At 36.8% G+C, this 20248-nt stretch overlaps 1 protein-coding gene and 1 non-coding gene across 2 annotated transcripts in view; one reads left to right on the top strand and one right to left on the bottom strand.

The window, feature by feature from the left end:
- The window catches only part of Il1rapl2 (interleukin 1 receptor accessory protein like 2), a 690466-nt gene that overhangs the window by 384857 nt on the left and 285361 nt on the right, over positions 1 to 20248 (bottom strand). The gene's annotated exons all lie outside the window — the stretch shown is intronic.
- Positions 7160 to 7265, top strand: LOC127675861 (U6 spliceosomal RNA). Its single transcript, XR_007975549.1, has one exon. It is a non-coding gene; the product is annotated as a U6 spliceosomal RNA (small nuclear RNA).

Here is a 20248-nt window from a genome sequence, read left to right as displayed (position 1 = left end):
TTGGAGGTTAGATAGCAAGCAGGAGGTTAGGATAGGAAACTGAGAAGAAACTCCTAAGAAACAGTAACTTGCGTGTTGATGTTTGATGGAAATAGAGGGCTTATTCAAGAAAACAGTTTGATGTCTTACTGCATTTTAAGATATATTATATTTAGAATTTGTATTGCACTAATCAAAGGTATCTGCTTTAACACTGTTGGTGTCTTCCTCATAACACTGAGAAGCAAATGAAACTGAGGTAGAAATGGCACACTCTCCCATTTAATCTAGTAAGGGCATGGAAGGAATATGCTTCAGGGAACTGCTTTAATAAACACAAGTCATTTAGAAGGCCGGTATTAGAAAATAGGAAAAGTAAGCATTTGTAACCTTATTTAAAAGAATAGCTTAAAACCACCACTAGCAATTATGACAAAATACAAGTTACGCTGGTTCCTTTTCATCTTATCAGAATCCTAGCATTTTTGTCCTTTCGAGAAACAGATATTGAAGTACAGAAAAATTAAATGTCTAGATAAGGCTAGAGATTTAGCATATGATAAAAGACACATGTAAATTCAGCTGTCTCATTGGAAACACACTGAGTAGAGCAGGTAGAGAGGCAAAGGTAGAAGCACGTTGGGTGTCATGATAGAAATAAAATGGTATCTGTGCATGGGCTAATGCACAATGACCAATGAGGTAGAAGATAGTAATTTGCCATGTGATAGGACCACCATGTCGCTTACTTAGTACAAAGCATCACCTAGCAATGACACACTTCTACTCTAAAACTATCCTGTCTGACACATCTGGATTTATATGCATTTCTAAAGATTATTAACACAGAGAAGCTAAAAGGCTTAACATGTTTTTTTAAGTTGAAATAAGCAAATCTGTCTTGCTCCTGAAAGCATCATATCATGTATAGCATTTGTCTAATACCACATTAGACTGTTCATGCTCCAGTTAGAGAACTGATGCTATTAACTGTTTCTTGAGAATTAATTCAGTAACTCCAAAAGGAAAGGCTTTTTCTTAAAAGCCTTCTTAAAAAGATGTAGAAAGATTATGCCACAAAGAAAACACAATAACAAAAGCCACGAAAACAATTTTTAAACGTAATTTTTATGTTGCTTTCCTTACAACTTTCCTACTTAAATGTAGATTGTAATTCACTACTAAGTAGAAGATAGATATTTTCAGCTAGTAAAATGCTAATGAGAAGGTTAACTTTACATCAGAAACTATAGTTAAAAAGATAGGAAGATAGGAAAATTCACTTTAAGGTCATTTTAAGACTTCATCAAGAAAATATCCTACATCTCTCATTGGGAAAAATATGCAGAAAGTTTGGGGCAATTATACGTGTATGTGGCTGAGCATTACACTAAGGGACATAATATTTTAACTTGGTGTTTCAAAAACTAACATTCTTGAGTGGACTGGAATCTCTGGACAGCTTCACCTGCAAGCAGGGAGGGGAAAATGACAGATTGTACAAATACTTGTTACTACTGCACCTACTCATTGGAATGTGATGGATTGCACAAGGCCCTAAGACAGGATACACAGAATGACTGCAGATAGATTTCAGGCTGCCTGAAATTTCCCCAAGCTTTGTCTTTTCCAGCAATGAATTTTCAAATAGTAAATCATACTCTCTTTCCAACCTGGTGCTTTGTAATGGCAGTCTCACATCTATCAATCCATGATTATAAGATATGCTGGTAACTGACTTAAACTAAAAAGATTTTGTGGTTATTGAGAACAAGTTGAACCCTTAGCCCTAAGAAACACATTAATCCTATTTCCTCAATAGCTTGGAGGAACACTGGGGAATAGAGATAGGAAAGAATGTGGGAGCCAGAAGATCTGAAGGGATATAAAACACCACCTTCTGAAGAAGAAGCCATAGCAATGAAAACTTTACAGAGATGTGCATTGGATCTTCCCGAGAATGGACTGGTTAACAGCTGGGCATAAACTGGGGAGTGACTTACGGGACTGTAAAACTCATAAGAACAAACACGACCACTAGGAAACTAAAGTTACCAATAGAATGTAAAAAATGTTTCCTATTGGTCCATTTGTACTATTTTAAATATTTCCCAACCTTAATCCATTATCTGGTCCCACAACACAATGTTACAAACTAATTTATAAGTAACAGAAAATCATTTGACTCACAATTCTAGAGGCTAAGATCTCCAAAACTGTGACATTAGCATCAGGCAAGATTTTCTATGATGTATTATAGCATCAGGTAAGAGTTTCTATGATGTATTATAGCATCATGAGAAAAGTAAGTGGGGCTTGGAGAGATGGTTCAGCAGTTAAGAGCACTGGCTCTCTTCCAGAGGACTTAGGCTCTTTTCTAGGACTCACAAGGCATTTCATAGCCATCTATAAAAGGGAGCCTTCGTTTTCTTTAGGTCTCAGACATGCATACAGGAAAAAAAAATCTTAGACACAAAATAAAAATAAATAAATCTTTTTTTAAGTAAGTTAAGTGGGCTTGAAAGGGCTTGGAGTTATCCTTTTATTAGAAAATCAGATCTGTCAATAATTAACCCATTCTTGTGATAAGCAGCCTTATTCATCAATAATCTTTTATAGCTTCTTAAAATTGTTATCTCTTAATATTCTTACAATGGGAAATAAATTTCAATATTAAGAATAGAGGAAAGCAAACCCAGCAGCAGCAAGTTCCACCGTGTCCACTCCAAGAATCACTTCAGTAAATGTTCAACATTTTTAGTCACCAGGGAAATGGAAACCAAAAAGACTCTGAGATTCCACCTTACAGTCATCAGAATGGCTAAGATCAAAAACTCAAGTGATAGCACATCCTGGCGAGGATGTATATAGCAAGAAGAACAGTCTTCCTTTGCTGGTGGAAATGTAAACATGTGTAATTACTCTGGAAATCAATTTGGCAGTTTGTCAGAAAATTGGAAATAGTTCTATCTCAAGAACAAGGTAGCTTTCTCATTGCTCTCACCTCTTGGCACTCTAACCTCTCTGCCCCTCTTGGGCTCTCCTCCCCTCCCTCCTCTCTCCACATGGTCATGGCCAGCCTCCACCTCTCTCTCTCTCTCTCTCTCTCTCTCTCTCTCTCTCTCTCTCTCTCTCTCTCTCTCTCTCTCTCTCCTTTCTCTACTTCCACTATACCATTAACTCCCATCCTCTGCCCTGAATAAACTCTATTCTATACCAAAAAAAGGTATACAATTTCTGGGCATATACCCAAAAGTATACCATACCATATTTTCACAACTGTGTTCATAGCAGCTTTATTCGTAATAGCCAGAAACTGGAAACAACCCAGATTCCCCTCAACTGAAGAATGGATAAAGAAAATGTGTTTCACTTACACTATGGAATACTACTAAGCTAAAAAAAAGACATCATAAAATTTTCAGGCAAATGTATAAAATTAAGTGAGGTGATCCAGAACCAGATGAACATGTATGGCATGTACTCAGTTGTTTGTTGATATTAGCCACAAATTACAGGATACCCATGTTACAATCCACAGACCCAAAGAAGATAAATAAGGAGGACCTAAGGAAGATTGCTTGAATCTCACTCAGAAGAGGAAATAAAACAGACACCAGATATGGATGGAGGAAGAGAAAAGGGTAGTTTAGAGGGAGGGAACTGGATGGGAGAGAGGATAGGGAGGTGAACAGTGGGTGGGGGAATCAAGTGTACAGCGATCCTAGGAAAGAATGGAAATATGAGGCCAGCTGTGGGGTGGTGGGTAACTCCAGTAGTTGTTAGAGACTAGAGATGGAGAAGGCTCCATGGAGTCTAGAGGGAGACTCTATCTGAGACTCCTAACAGTGGAGGATATGGAGCCTGAAAAGGCTACCTCCTGTAGCCAGGCAATATTACCCATAGATCAGTAGAGTGATAAGGACGCCAACTCACCCATAAAAATGTGTCCATTCTATAGCAAGTGCAAGGACAAAGATGGAGCTGAGACTACGGGAATAGCCAAACAATGACTGGCCCAACATGAGACCCATCTCATGGGCATGAGTCAATCCTTGAGACTCTTAATGATACTCCGTTATGCCTGCAGACAGGAGCCTAGCATAACTGTACTCTGAGAGGTCTACCAAAACAGATGCAGAGGTCCAAATATCAGGTGGCACTCAGGGAGTCTTATGGAAAGGATTGAGGGAGCCAGAGGGGATATGGGCTCCACAAGAATACCAACAGAGTCAGCTAAACTAGAACCTTGAGACTCACAGAGGCTGAACCACCAACCAAAGAGTAGATATGGGCTGGACCTAGAGGCCCCATGCATATATCTAGGAGATGTGCAGTTTTGGTGTTCATGCAGGTTCCCAGCAACTGGAGCAGGGGCTGTCCCTGAATCTGTTGCCTGTCTGTGGATCCTGTTCCTCTAACTGGGCTTCTTTGTCTTGGCCTCAGTGGGAGAGGATTTGCCTAGTCCTACAGTGACTTGAGGTACCAGGGTAGGTTGCTACAAATGGTGTTCTCACTTTCATGGAGGAGAAGGAGATGGGTGAATGGGAGGAGGGGCTGTGTATGAGTGGGGACTAGGAAGAGATGAGGGAACTGGGACTGTGATGTAAAGTGAATAAATAAGTCATTTTTAAAAAATACAGGAATCATTCGAAACAGAGTAATGGCAATCCACATTTTATCTTTCTTTGTCATTCTTCATTTTAGTCTCATGTGAGCCTTCTCTGGAAATTGAAATTATGCTTTAGAGAATACCAATATATACATGAGTCACCAGCAAACTGTTTAATAAGAAGAAATTGAAATATAACTTCAAATAAAGAAGTTGTTTACTGTTATGAAGACAATATACTATTGGGCTATTCATCACAAACAGTTTAAAAGTATCACTGCAGATTCAAGATACCCTGTTTGTTTTCTGTTGCTGTGATAAAACAGTGGCCAAAAGCAACCTTGGGAAGTGAGGGTTTATTCTTCCTCTGAGGTTACTGTCTATCATAAAAAGAAGAGAGTGGACAATCAAGGCAGAAATCTGGAGGCAGGAACGGAAGCAGAAGTCATGGAAGAGTAAAAGTTACTGGCTTGTTCCCCATGGCTTATCCAGTCTCCTTTCTTATATACTCCAGACTGCCTAGGAGTAGCATAGATGTTCCCACAGATCAATCTTCTCGACTATGTTAAGTTCTACACAGAGACCTCAGGTTGTGTTGAGTTGACAAAACTCAACCAGGGCACTAGAAACTGCTTCCTGTTCTTCCTTTCTTTACATTTTCCTTTAATTTCTCTGTCCCTTCTTATCCTCAACCTTTCTTTCTATTTTTAAATATTTGTGTTAATTTTATACAGGGTATATTGATCATATTTACCACCTTCTTATCCTAACTACTCATGGATCCATCTATTTACTTGCCCCCACTCACCTTCACAACCTTCTTTCTAAATAACCCATCAATTGGTGTTACCTGTTACTATTTTAAGACTAATAATTCTTGTGTAATTAGTATATTATGATTTACAATCTGCTTATTTATTCTACATTCCATTTGATCATTTTACAATATTTACCCAAATACCAAATACTTATACCATGAAGTCACATGTATACATGCTTTATGTAAAGCAGACACCAAAATGTTTATTTGCTAAATAATATCTTTATTACATGTAATGCATGAAAGTATATGTGCCATATGTAAAGCAGACACTGAAATTTTTATTTGCTAATAATATCTTTATTACATGTAATTCATGAAAGTATATGTGCCATATGTGTGAAGTGCCCATAGAGGGCAGAAGATGATACCAGATCACCTGGAACTAGAGTTATACAAAGTTCTGAGCTGCCACATGGGTGCTGAGAATCAAACCCTAATGTTCTGGAACAGTCAGTGTTGTTAATGATGAGCTATCCTCCAGCCCCAAACTGATCATTTTCAAAGGATAAAAATAAATTCCTCATTATTTATGGAAAGCAAAACTAAGTACAGAAATATAGTGCTAAGAATGGGGGAACACAAAAGACGTCACTGCATCATACTTAAGTTGAGAAGAATGTGAAGTTTCAATCAGATATAGAATGGATGAAGGGACTCTTGAACTTATTGAACAACATTCAGAAAGATCCTAGCAGAAATGAGTTTAGCTTATCTTAATAGAGTAGAAAAGGCAAAATGCTATGGCAGGCTTCAGAAGAAGGAAGATGCAAAACGCTTATATGTTCGCATAAAAGAGTTCAAACTAATTTTCAGGTATAGTTAGAATGAAGGATTTAATATACAGGAATAATATTCTATTCATCTGTTATATTGGTGCTGAGTAATATAAATATAATGTGAATTTATTAAATTACCTTGAATTCTCTTACCCACAGTAAAAATTAAAAATAAATAAAACTGAAATGAAATTAAACTTCAATTTACTTAATATATTTAAAAATATTATTATAACATGAAGCCAAAATTTAAAATGAAGAAATATCCTTTTGACATTTCTATGCAAAGTTTATAAGATCCTGCATATATTTTCATATGGATAGCAGATCATACACATTTTATATCCTCATTTGCCTTATGTGGCTAGTTGTTATCATAATGATCAATTCAAGCCTGTAAAACTTACTTGCTGGGTGGGTAAAAAGTAAATTATAGAAGAATGAGCAAAAGAAAGTGTATGCATTTCCTATGGCTTCTGTACAGCAAGTCATCACAAAGTCAATTACTTTAACACAAATATTTTATGCTATAGTTGTAGATGTTAGGGTTCTAGGATGAGGTTCAGCGAATTAATACCAAGGTGTTGTCTAGGATATTTTCCTTCCAGAAGCTCTAGTAAATCTTCTCAGGCAAACTCTATTTCCTTTTGCCATCTCTCTTATATTCACACTTCTGCTTCCTCGTATAAACTCACTGGAATCTTCTTTGTAAGCTATTGTGATCTCTACCTTTAGGTGAGTTGTTCAGGCACCTTAATTCACTGTCACCTATGCAACCTGACATGTTCATATATTCTAAGGAATAGAGCAGGTGGTTTTATTTTGTTTACTATATTATTATTCTAAACAAGAAATAATTAAAAGTTACTATTCTATAGAAGCACTAGCTTATGACAAAATTCCAAAAAATACAGAAAAAATGCAAAGTAGAAATTAAATACCAAACATCATCCAATTATTCTTTATCACATGCTCACTTCACAGTACTTATACTAAAATTAAAATGATAAAGAGAAAAATAACATGGCCCCTGGAAAAGGAAGGCATGCAAATCCATGAAAGATTTTATGTTTTTCTTTCTAGTTTTCTTTGAGGATATGGTGACAGATGGGCTTCCTATTGGTCAGTGGATGACTCTACAGCCATCTGCATATGGGAAGCACCTATTGATCCAAGTATGTTATACATAAAAGGAAGTGAAGTTAAAAGAATGTGTTTTGAATGTCTGATAGAATTCTGCACTAAAACCATCTGGTCCTGTGCTTTTTTTTTTTTTTTATGACTCCTTCTACATCTTTAGGGGTTATGGGACTGTTTAGATGATCTATTTGATCCTGATTTAATTTTGGTGTTTGGTATCTGTCTAAGAAATTATCCATTTCTTCCAGATTCTCCAGTTGTCTTGAGTATAGGTTTTGTAGTAGGATCTGATGATTTTTTGAATTTCCTCAGTTTCTGTTGTTATATCTCCCTTTACATTTGTAAGTTTGTTAATTTAGATACTGTCTCTATGCCCTCTGATTAGTCTGGCTAAGGGTTTATCTATCTTGTTGATTTTCTCAAAGAACCAGCTCCTGGTTTTATTGATTCTTTGTATGGTTCTCCTTGTTTCTATTTGATTGATTTCAGCCCTGAGTTTGATGATTTCCTGTCTTCTACTCCTCTTGGGTGAATTAGCTTCTTTTTGTTCCAGGGCCTTCAGGTGTGCCGTTAAGCTGCTAGTGTATGCTCTCTCCATTTTGTTTTTGGAGGTACTCAGGACTATGAGTTTTCCTCTTAATACTGCTTTCATTGTGTCCCATAAATTTGGTTATGTTGTGCCTTCATTTTCATTAAATTCTAGAAAGTCTTTGATTTCTTTCTTTATTTCTTCCTTGACCAAGGTATCATTGAGTAGAGTATTGTTCAGCTTCCATGTGTATGTGGGCTTTCTCTTGTTGTTGTTGCTATTGAATACCACCCTTACTCCATAGTGATCTGACAGGAGGCATGGCATTAGTTCCATCTTCTTATATATGTTGAGGTCTGTCTTGTGACCAATTATATGATCCATTTTGGAGAAGGTGCCTTGAGGTGCTGAGAATAAGGTATGTTCTTTTGCTTTGGGATGAAATGTTCTATATATATCTGTTAAATCCAATTGGTCCAAAGCTTCAATTTGTTTCACTGTGTCCCTGTTTAGTTTCTGTTTTCCTGATCAGTCCATTGAGGAGAACACCAATACTCTTTAAATTATTGCACAAAATAGAAACAGAAGGAACACTATACAACTCGTTCTATGAAGCCACAATTACACTGATACCAAAACCACACAAAGATCCAACAAAGAAAGAGAACTTCAGACCAATTTTCATAATGAATATTGATGCAAAAATACTAAATAAAATTCTTGCAATCTGAATCCAAGAACACATCAAAACAATCATTCACCAGATTCCAGTAGGCTTCATCCCAGTGATGCAGGGATGGTTCAAAATACAGAAATCCATCAATGCAACCCACTACATAAACAAACTCAAAGAAAAAAACCACATGGTCATTTCATTAGATGCTGAAAAAGCTTTTGACATAATTCAGCATCCTTTCGTGATAAAAATCTTGGAAAGAACAGGAATTCAAGGCCCATACATAAATATAGTAAAAGCAATATACAGCAAACCGGTAGCCAACATCAAACTAAATGGAGAGAAACTTGAAGCAATCCCACTAAAATCGGGGACTAGACAAGGCTGCCCCCTCTCTCCATATCTTTTCAATATAGTACTTGAAGTTCTAGCTATAGCAATCAGGCAACATAAGGAGGTTAAAGGGATACAAATTGGAAAGGAAGAACTCAAACTATCACTATTAGCAGATGATATGATAGTATACTTGTGACCCAAAAAACTCCACCAGAGGCTCCTACAACTGATAAACAACTTCAGCAAAGTGACTGGTTATAAAATCAACTCAATCAAACCTTCCTATACTCAAATGATAAGCAGGCTGAGAAACAAATTTGAGAAATGGCACCGTTCACAATAGTCACAAATAGTATAAAGTATCTTGGTGTGATTCTAACCAAACAAGTGAAAGATCTCTATGAGAAGAACTTAAAGACTCTGAAGAGGGAAATTGAAGAAGACCTCAGAAAATGGGAAAATCTTCCATGCTCGTGGATTGGCAGGATTAATACAGTAAAAATGGCCATCTTGCCAAAAGCAATATACAGATTCAATGCAATCCCCATTAAAATCCCAACTCAGTTCTTTATAGAGTTAGAAAGAGCAATTCTCAAATTTATCTGGATTAACAAAAAATTCTGGATAGCTAAAACTATTCTGAACAGTAAAAGAAATTCTGGAGGAATCAGTATCCTGGACCTCAAGCCTTACTACAGAGCAAGTGTTTAAAAAACCTGCATGGTATTGGTACAGTGCCAGCTAGGTAGATCAATGGAATAGAACTGAAGACCCAGAAATGAACCCACACACCTATGGTCACTTGATCTTTGACAAAGGAGCAGAAAACATCCAGTGGAAAAAAGATAGCCTTTTCAACAAATGGTGCTGGTTCAACTGGAGGTCAGCATGCAGAAGAATGTGAATTGATCCATTCTTATCTCCTTGTACTAAGCTCAACTCCAAGTAGATCAAGGATGTCCACATAAAACCAGACACACTGAAACTAATAGAAAAGAAACTGGGGAAGACCCTTGAGGACATGGGCACAGGGCAAAATTCCTGAACTTAGATCTTATGTTCTAAGATCAAGAATTGACAAATGGGATCTTATAAAATTACAAAGTTTCTATAAGGCAAAGGATGATGTCAAAGTACAAAACAGCAACCAACAAAATGGCAAAAGATCTTTACCAACCCTACATCTGACAGAGTGCTAATAGCCAGTATATACAAAGAACTCAAGAAGGTAGATTCCAGAGAACCAAATAACCCTATTAAAAATGGGGTACAGAGCTAAACAAAGAATTTTCACCTGAAGAATTTCGAATGGCTGAGAAGCATCTTAAGAAATGTTCACCATCATTAGTCATTAGGAAAATGTAAATCAAAACAACTCTGAGATTTCACCTCATAGCAGTCAGAATGGCTAAGATTAAAAACCCAGGAGACAGCAGGTGTTGACGAGGATGTGGAGAAAGAGGAATACTCCACCACTGCCGATGGGGTTTCAAGCTGGTACAATCACTCTGGAAATCAGTCTGGCGTTTCCTCAGAAAAATGGGCATGACTCTTCCAGAGGACACTGCTATACCACTCCTGGGCATATACCCAGCAGATTCCCCAGCATGCAAAAGGACACATGTTCTACTATGTTCATAGCAGCCCTATTTATAATAGCCAGAAGCTGCAAAGAACCCAGATGTCCCTCAATGGAGGAGTGGATACAGAAAATGTGGTATATTTACACAATGAAATACTACTCAGCAATTAAAAACAATGAATTCATGAAGCTCTTAGGCAAATGGTTGGAACTGGAAAATACCATCCTAAGTAAGGTAACCCAATCACAAAAGAACACACATGGAATGCAGTCACTGATAAGTGGATATTAGCCCAGAAGCTCTATATACTCAAGATACAATTAACATATCAAATGATTCCCACGAAGAATGAAGGAAAGGCTTGATGCAGCATTGTAGGGGATTACCAGGACAGAGAAATGGGAAGGGTAAATGGGGAATAGGCAGAAGGAAGAGGGCTTAGGGGACTTATGCGGAGGGGGAACCGAGAAAGGGGAAATCATTTGGAATGTAAACAAAGAATATACAAAATAAAATTTAAAAAAAAAAGAATGTGTTTTCAGGATGTGGAAAAAGACAAATAGTCTTCCACTGCTGATGGTATTACAAACTGGTATAACTACTCTGGAAATGAATCTGGAGGTTCCTCAGAAAATTAGAAATCGAATAAAAAAGAATTAAAAAAAAGAAAGAAAGAAATAGATCTACCTGATGACACAGCTATACCATTCCTTGGCATATGCTCAAAAGATGCAGTATCATACCACAGAGGCACGTACTCTACCATGTTCATACTAGCCATATTTGTAATAGCCAGAAACTGGAAACAGTCCAGATATCCCTCTACTGAAGAATGGATACGGAAAATGTGGTACATTTACTCAGTGGAATATTATTCAGCTATTACAAACAAGGACATCGTGACTTTTGTAGGCAAATGGATGGAACTAGAAAATATCATCCTGAGTGAGGTAACTCAGACCCAAAAGAACATGCATGGTATGTACTCACTAATAAGTGGATATTAGCCAAATAGTACAGAATACCTACGGTACAACTGACAGACTGTAAGAAGAGTAAGAAGCAGAAATGCCTAAGTGAAGAGGTTTCAACCCCACTTAGAAGGGGGAAGGAAATAATCACTGGAGACTGAGGAATGGAGGGACCTTGGAGGGAGAGGGGAGGGAAAGCAGAAAGGGGAACAAGATCAGATATGGGAGGAGGAGATAGGAAAAAACCCAAAGGGCCAAAAGAGTAAATGGAAATAAGCAGCCTCTGGGAGTGGTTGTCCCCTGAGAGGCCCTACTAGCAGCTGACTGAGATAGATACAGATACTTACACCCAACCATTGGACTAAAGTCAGGGACACTATGGTTGAATTACAGGAAGTATTGAAGAATATGAAGGGGAGAGTGACCCCATAGGAAGACCAGCAATCTCAACTAGCCCAGGCTCTAGGGAGATCCCAGAGTCTGAACCACCAACCAGGAGCATACACTGGCTGGTCTAAAGTAACTAGCACACATGTAGCAGAGGTCTACCTGGTCTGGCCTCAGTTGGAGAAGATGTACCTAACCCTCTAGAGATTTGTTCTTCCATATCCTTTCTTCATTCTTTTAGCTATATATAAAAGTCTTCCTAAATTCTTTGTGCAATGGATAATACTGCTTTCAGATTTTCATGAACATTCACATTACAATTAACCCCCCTTTCGGTTCCAGGATAAAAATATCCCTGTGTACTAATTTGCTTCCACCTACAAAGGTCTAACTCTTGTATCTCCAATCCTGAAGGAAATGCAATCCTGTCTACTGAATGAGCTGGAGGATCTTGTTTTCTTTTCCTTCTGGCTTTCTTAAAATTCCACATTCTCCTTCCATAGCCTCTACTCAATGAATATTTATTTTTTCTTTTCTTAGATATTTGCTTTATTTACATTTCAAATGGTATCCTCCAGGTTACCCCTCCCAAAAACCCCTATCTATCGCATCCCCCCTCCCTCTGCTTACCAACTCCTCCCCCCCCCACTTGCCTGCCCTGGCATTCCCCTACATTGGGGCATTGAGCCTTCTCAGGACCAAGGGCCTCTCCTCCCATTGATGCCCCACAAGGCCATCCTCAGCAACATATGTAGCTAGAGCCATGAGTCCTTCCATGTGTACTCTTTGGTTGGTGGTTTAATCCCTAGGAGCTCTGGGAGTACTGGTTGGTTCATATTGTTCCTCCTATGGGGCTGCAAACCCTTCAGCTCCTTCAGTTCTTTCTCTAATTCCTCTGTTGAGGACCCCATGTTTAGACCAATAATGGTTGGCTTAGCCACGGGTATTTTGATCCACCTTCTTCAGAAAGATAAAAGTATCCACACTTTGGTCTTCCTTCTTCTTGAGCTTAATGTGGTTTGTGAGTTGTATCTTGGGTATTCCAAGCTTTGGGGCTAATATCCACATATCATGTATGTTCTCAATAAATATTTATGATGCTTCTTGTTTCACCCCTTAATCTTTGTATTGTCCAATCTGATAAGGATTATTTCTTAGTGCTTTCTTTTAACCTTTAAAGTTTTTAATTTTTTAAATTGTATTCTTTAATGATTGGGCATTTTGCGTTCATGTATGCTTGTGTACTACCTGCATGTCTGATGCCTGTGAAGGTTAGAAAAAGGACATTGGGTCCCTTGGAACTATAGTGATGGTTGTTTTTATGCAACCATGTGGGTGCTGGAAATCAAACACAGCTCTGTATAGAACAATGATTGCTCTAATGAGCCATCCCTCTAAGCCCTCATTCCGTAATTCTTAAAATTATCATCTAAACAACTTTGGCATAGCTTACATCACTCACTGTGTTGGAATGCTTTCTTTCTGTTGATGTGCTTCAATATGGCAATCTTGATTTTCTTATGTGACAGATAATCTTAATTATCAAGATTAGATCATAATCTAATCTTACCTAATGAATGAACTATTATCTTGATGAATTCAATATCCAGCCTAGTTGTAGGAAGTAAATTGATGGGAATAGGGTCTTAGCATACGTATTAGAGTTTTACTAAGCATATGTCTTATGAAGAGATACCATGACCAAGGCAACTCTTATAAAAGAAAACATTTCATTGGGGCTACCTTACAATTTCAGAGTTTCAGTCCATTATCATCACAGCAAGAAGCACAGCAACATCTAGGAAGGCATTGCACTGGATGAGCTGAGAGTTCCATATCTTATTGGGAAGGCAAACAGAAGAAGACTGTCTTCCATGTGGCTAGGAAGATAGTCTCAAAGCACATCCCACAGTGACATACTTCCTGCAACAAGGCCACACCTCCAAATAGTGCCACTCTCTGGGCCAAACATATTCAAATCACCACAGGACTATATATTGCCTTGGCCATTTCCTGTATTTTTTCCTTCACTGTTTTGTTGTGTTTGTTTGCTTACTTGCTTGTTGATATGAGGTACTCTACTGCACTATTCTCACCATAATGGACTGAAACTGTTGAGCAAAATAAATCCTTCCACCTATATCCAAAAGAATATGCGTTATATGTACTCACAAATAAGTAGATATTATCTATAAAATACAGAATATCCATGCTACTTTCTACAGACACAAAAGAAGCAAAATATCTAGGGCCCAGAAAGGGTGCTTGAATTTCACTCAGATCAGAAAGGAAAATAAAATAGTCACCACAAGTGGATAGAGGTAAGGAACTGTGTGGCAGAGGAAATGGGGATAGAAATGGGAATGGGGATCAGGTAGAGTGAGAGCCTGAGAGAAAGAGAGAGAGAGAGTCAGGAGAGTGAATGGAAATTAGCAACAGCCCGAGATGGGGAAGCATCTCTAAGTTATACCAGAGAGTCTAAGAGACTCTAGTTGAGACTCCTAGCAGTGATGGTAATGGAGCCTGAAGTGGCCACCTTCTATACCCAGGCAGTACTCCCAGGAGAAGGGTAAGGGCACAAACTTACCCATAAAACCTTCACCCAAAATTTGTCCTGCCTACAGCAACTGCAGGGACAACGATGGACCCAAGATTGGTTGGTCATTCTCTCTGTCTCTGCTCCATGCCCCATGCCTGTATTTCTTGTAAACAGGATAAATTTTGAGTTGAAATACGGTTACCCCCCCCCATTGATCCTTGGGCACTTCCCTTATTCCAGGTCTCTCTCTGCCTTATCCTTGAGATGCTTCTCACCTCCCCATCCCTATCAGTTGCATAGTTACATTCATTCTCATGGCCATCTCTCCTGTCCTTCTTCATACCTAATCCTGAACCTGCCCATTCTCCTCCCTATCCCCTCTCTCACTCAGTTCCCTCCCTTTCCCATCTTCCTCTTATGACTATCTTATTTCCCCTTCTAAGTGAGATTCAAGCATCCACCTTTGTGCCTTTTTGTTTTACTTCTTTGGGTGGCGTATAGCATGGGTATCCTGAATTTTGTGGCTAATATCCTCTTGTCAGTGAGTACATACCATGTATGTCCTTCTGGGTTACCTTGCTCAGGATAATAATCTCAAATTCCATCCATTTGCCTGCAAAATCCATGATGTCTTTGTTTTTAATAACTGAATAGTATTCTATTGTCTAAATATACCCCATTTTTCCTTATCCATTCATTAAGTGAGAGATATGTAGGTTATTTACATTTTAAGGATGTAAAAGATCTCTGTTATGAAAACTTTTAATTGCTGAAGAAACAAACAGAGAAAAATGTTAGGCAATGGGAAAAACTCCCAGACTCATGGATTGGTAGACTTAATATTGTGAAAATAACTGTTATTCAATTTACAGATTCAAAATACAGAGATATCTGAATTTTAAAAAATCACATCCTATCTTTCAAAGAAAAGGGTAAAAAAATATCTTAAATTTATATGAAACAGCAAAAGACTCCTAATAAGCAAAGTAGTCCCAGCGTAGGGGGAATACTAGGGCAGTGAGGCAGGAGTAGGTGGGTGTGTGTGGGAGCTCCCTCACAGGAGCAGGGGTGGCGGTGAGGAATAGTGGGTTACAGAGGAATGATGAAACAGGGATAACATTTGAAATGTAAATAAATAAAATAACCAATAAAAATAAATAAAGAAAGAATATAAAATAAAATAAAATTTCTGATGTAAAATAAAAAAAAAAGATTGTAAAAGCCAGATGGAAAGAACAATTGTTTTGAGATAGTATATATACAAATCTACTCTGCAACAATGAAATCCTAGCACTTTAATTGTGTAAAGAAGACTTGTACAATGATAGTACAAGTTGACTTGTCAGTGTTGATAGAGGAAATCACAAAAGATCCCACCTATAGAAGAAGATCTACAGGCAATTAATGGCTAAGAAAAAATGAATTAGTCTTCTCCAATGAAGGACCACACTGGGTCATCTAAGCCCAAGCTTTAAACACATATACATATAAAAATTAAATTAACTCATTAAGTTGCATACTATAATATAGAAAAGGTCATGAATTTTAGAGGGAAGGATGGCTCACAGGAAGATTTGGAGGAGTGTGAGGGTGAGGTATAAATGATGTAACTACAGTGCTCATTTCTAAAATTCAAAACAAATGTTAATAAAATAAAAGCTATGATGTTCTTATGAAAATGCTGTTAGTGGGATCAGGAGCTGTCTCTGACACTTTACCTATGTATGGGACGCTTTTCTTCCTCCTGGGATGCCTTGTCCATCCTTGATGTATGATATGTTTCTGGTCTTATTGTAGTTTGTTATGCCATGTTTGGTTGATGTCCCTGAGAGGCCTGCTTTTTTCTGAGTGGAGTCAGAGGAGGGGTAAATCTAGAGGAGATGGAAAACAGAGGGGCTGGGGAGCTTGAGGGAGTTGAGGGAGGGAAAACAGCAGTCAGGATTTAATATTTGATACAAGAACTAAGAAAAAATTCTAAGCCATATAATTCCTAATTTTCTTTCCATATGTGAAGTTAATGAAATACTGTGTACATGATGTTTTATACTTATTAAACTGCACTTTATTTTCTGACACTTCCAATGTTCTCAAGAAACTGTCTGATGTTAATACAAGATTTTCATCATTTACTTCCCTTTCTTTAGACACCTATTGCGAATCCATGCTACAAAATCAAATCAAAGTGGAATATCATGGTAAATGAAGGATGTTTTGAATGTTTTCATGTACAGCACAAAGTTTTATGACAACAATTAAGAATTTGCAGATGTTTTTTACTGTTCTGAACCAACACATTTTTCAAAATTGAAAAAGTTAAATACATTCACAAAACTAAATACAATGCAATATTATTACATCTACAAATGATGTTAAAAATTATCTGTAAGAAAGATGATGAAAATTAATATTCTGAGCCATTAGAGTGGGGTAAGAATAATCTAGGGTCTCTACAAGTTTGTGAACACATTATGGCAGTATTCTAATATACTTGCTTTGAATAGCTGATCAAAACAAATAAGGCCATGGTTAACATCCACTAGGCAAACTCACCTCAAAAAGTCTCATGCTCTGACAGACAAGAACGAAGCTGACAATCTGCCCTCCCTCCAACCCTCCCCTGAATTGTAGCTTGTGTTTCCATGGATGGAAGAATTAGCTGTTCTATTTATCTTCTAAGCATAATTTATGACTAGTTGAGTAAGTAGATACAACAATCAATCAATACATATGTCATTTGATGGATAATAAATTTATAACTAACACTATTATAGGTACATGGGGATAGAAAAGCATACAATTCTGCATTTAATCATAAGAAGTTGCTTGTTGATAGAGCACTTTCTTGCATATTCAATTACAAACCAACAAACAAACAAATAAGAACTGGTTGGTATCTAAAATCATTGCATGCTTACAAAAATCAAAGTAAGCAACAATATATTATTTGTGTCACCAAAGGCAAATCAGTTAACTATTTATGTAACAAAGGAGGAAACTAGAGGCTAAAATTGGGGAAGATTATATAAGAGGTTAGATAGTTAATACCAAATTACAAATAATTAAAACACAGATACAAATAAAATGAAATACAAAATGGATAGAGGTTAAATAATGAGTACCAAATTGCAAATAATTAAAACACAAATTACATTACTTTTAGTATTTTATAGACTAGGAAGTTTACAACAATTTATCATTTATTTTTAAACAACCAGTAAGACAAAATATATGATTGTTAGAAATAATAAATATTTTAGATCAAAATATTAATTATGCTTAAATGGTCATCACGTATTGTAGACATGTATTGAATTGACATTACTTGTCCCATAAACATGAATAATTAAAATAAACTACTTAAAAATAACTAAAGGGGGCTGGAGAGATGGCTCAATATTTAGCAGCACTGACTGTTCTTCCAGAGGACCTGGGTAAAATTCCTAGCACTCAAATGGCTCAGAACTCTCTGTAACTCCAGTTCCAAGGGAACTGATATCTTTATACAAATACATATTTGGGAAAAACACCATTGCACATAAAATAAAAATAAATCAATCATTTAAAAATTAATTGCAGAAATTCAAAATTATACATATATGTAAAAATGTGGACTTTGGGTTGTTTAGTTTAAATGTGAACTTCAGACTGTTTAGTTGCATTCACTATTCTTTTTGAAAATGGAAAAGCATAACATAAATGCTATGAACAAAAATAAATACATAAGCAAAAGGAAAAGGAGAAATAGAAATAATGGAAAAAGGGGAGGGAAGGGAATGAAGATAACAAAAAGCTTGGTGGCAGTCTAATCTTAATAGTTAATTCCTTTCGTATAAATGTTTGGAATAATTTGTCAGACATAGGATGTTGAGACAGTTTGTTATCTCACAGGCTAAAAGGAGGAATAACCGAAACCTGGGAGTTTGACCCCAACTCACTCCAAATATTTTGGCATGTCAGAAAGCACAAGGATATACTTGCCATAGCATTAGCATTAAACCAAAATGATAAAGCATGATGAATGTGACATGCGTACTATGTTTTACATAAGCATTTGCTTTTGTTTTTTTTACATAGACTCTGTCTTTTTCCATGAAACTTTTTATAAATCATAAGCCTCTGCAAACAAACTGCACCAGTAAATTTCATAAAACAGCTTCCCTGTGAATAGATTGAGGATGTTAACACAGCAAGAATACTTTCCTCATTTTATATAAGGGCTGAATGGATTTTTCATACTTAAAAAATAATACTTCAAATCTCCATTTTCTTGTTGGAGAAACACCAGGAAAATGGCATTGTTGAATCTCTAATAAATTGCAAAACTCTGGTTGTTGGTCTTAGAAAGCATGTGGAAGTTCAGCTATTTGACCAAATCCCTAGCATTTTTTAAAGCAATAAATGCTGATTTCTTTTTTTCCTCTAGCAGTCTCCATAGCACCATCAAGCAGGGTGAGATCTAGCCACTGGAGAGGAGGCTAGCTTAATGTCTGCAAGTCCTATGGCTCAAGTATATGATATCCTCAGCAAAAGAGACTTCCCTTCCAGTTCTTGTGGGTAACCAAGAACAATGATAATAGCTTTCATTGTTTGGACATTTTTATTCCAAGGCTCAGGGATCATAGTGAAGGAAACAGGCTAAAAGACTGTTAGAACTAGAGGTTTTGGAGGACCTCTACAAAATAAGGCTCTCAAAATATTAGAGGGCCATTGCACATAAGAATTCACAGTGGCTGTGGCTACCTGCTCAAGACACGCACAAGGTTAAGTCAGATAAAATTCCAGCATGAATAAGGGATGAGATTAGAAGCTAAGAAGCTATTTAAAATTGATAGTTATTTGTGTAGGAAGAGTCAGTTTTCTTCAGGGATGTCGTCCCTAGTAGGTTTTCCATGCTCCATTGGATTGCCACATATCCATTCATATACTGGTAGCAAAAAATGAACTCAGTAAGTTAATGAAAGAAGACATGAAGTTGGAAGGGAGATGTGGGAGGTAATAACGGGAGTAATAAACAGGATAGACTAAAAGGTAGATTTGATCAAAACACATTATACACATGTATGAAATTCTCAAAGAATAAAATGATGACATTCTCTTCACCTAGTATAACACATATATGGAAATGATAAAAAATTAAAGACCTTAAGAACTATCTAAGTGTTACATGAGGAGGAGAAGCTGGCTGAGAAGTATCAATAAACCTATGTATCACATATTCCTCCACAAACCAGTAGTTATATTTTTCCCATTATGTTGTAGTGCAGTTTAATTGATGAAGTCTCTCCTCTAACATTTCTGGGATTTTTTAAGAATTGAAAGCTTTGAGCAGGCAATAAGAGAAAGGGAAATAAAATAAGCAAGAAATATGAAGATCTTGAGCCTCTGTTATGAATTCATAAATGCCTCAAATTGGAAAGAATTACAGTGGGATTTAGAGCTATTGGAATGTATTTGCATCTTGGTCTAGTCTTTTCATGACTAAGCAAAATAATTTACTGACACTTTCCTTCACAGGAAACAAAAGCACTGTTACTTTCTTAATATGTTAAAGTATTTTAAATATAGTATATCATGGGCATATAGAGTTCATGATATATGCTCCCTACTAGAATGTGTACAAAAATTTTAATTTTAATCAAAGTCTGACTCGGGTTGCCCATCTGTCTTCCATCAAATATAAAAGAAAATGGAGACAGGCAAAGTTGTTTTGTTTCCTCCTATTTTCATATTGTAATAATATAATTTCTATGATAAAGATATGAAATATATGAAAAAGAGAGCTAAAATAAGTTCATTAAGGGAATACTCTCACTAACATAGCTTAATGCTCCTCTTCACTTTTTTTTTGAAATTTTATAAATGAAAAGCAAGATTTTGTTAGAGTTACCTTGCTGAGT

The sequence above is a fragment of the Apodemus sylvaticus genome, chromosome X, assembly GCF_947179515.1.
Source record: "Apodemus sylvaticus chromosome X, mApoSyl1.1, whole genome shotgun sequence".
NCBI classification, from domain to species: domain Eukaryota; kingdom Metazoa; phylum Chordata; class Mammalia; order Rodentia; family Muridae; genus Apodemus; species Apodemus sylvaticus.
Note: the sequence above shows the minus strand (reverse complement) of the source record. Positions and strands in the feature narration are given on the sequence as shown.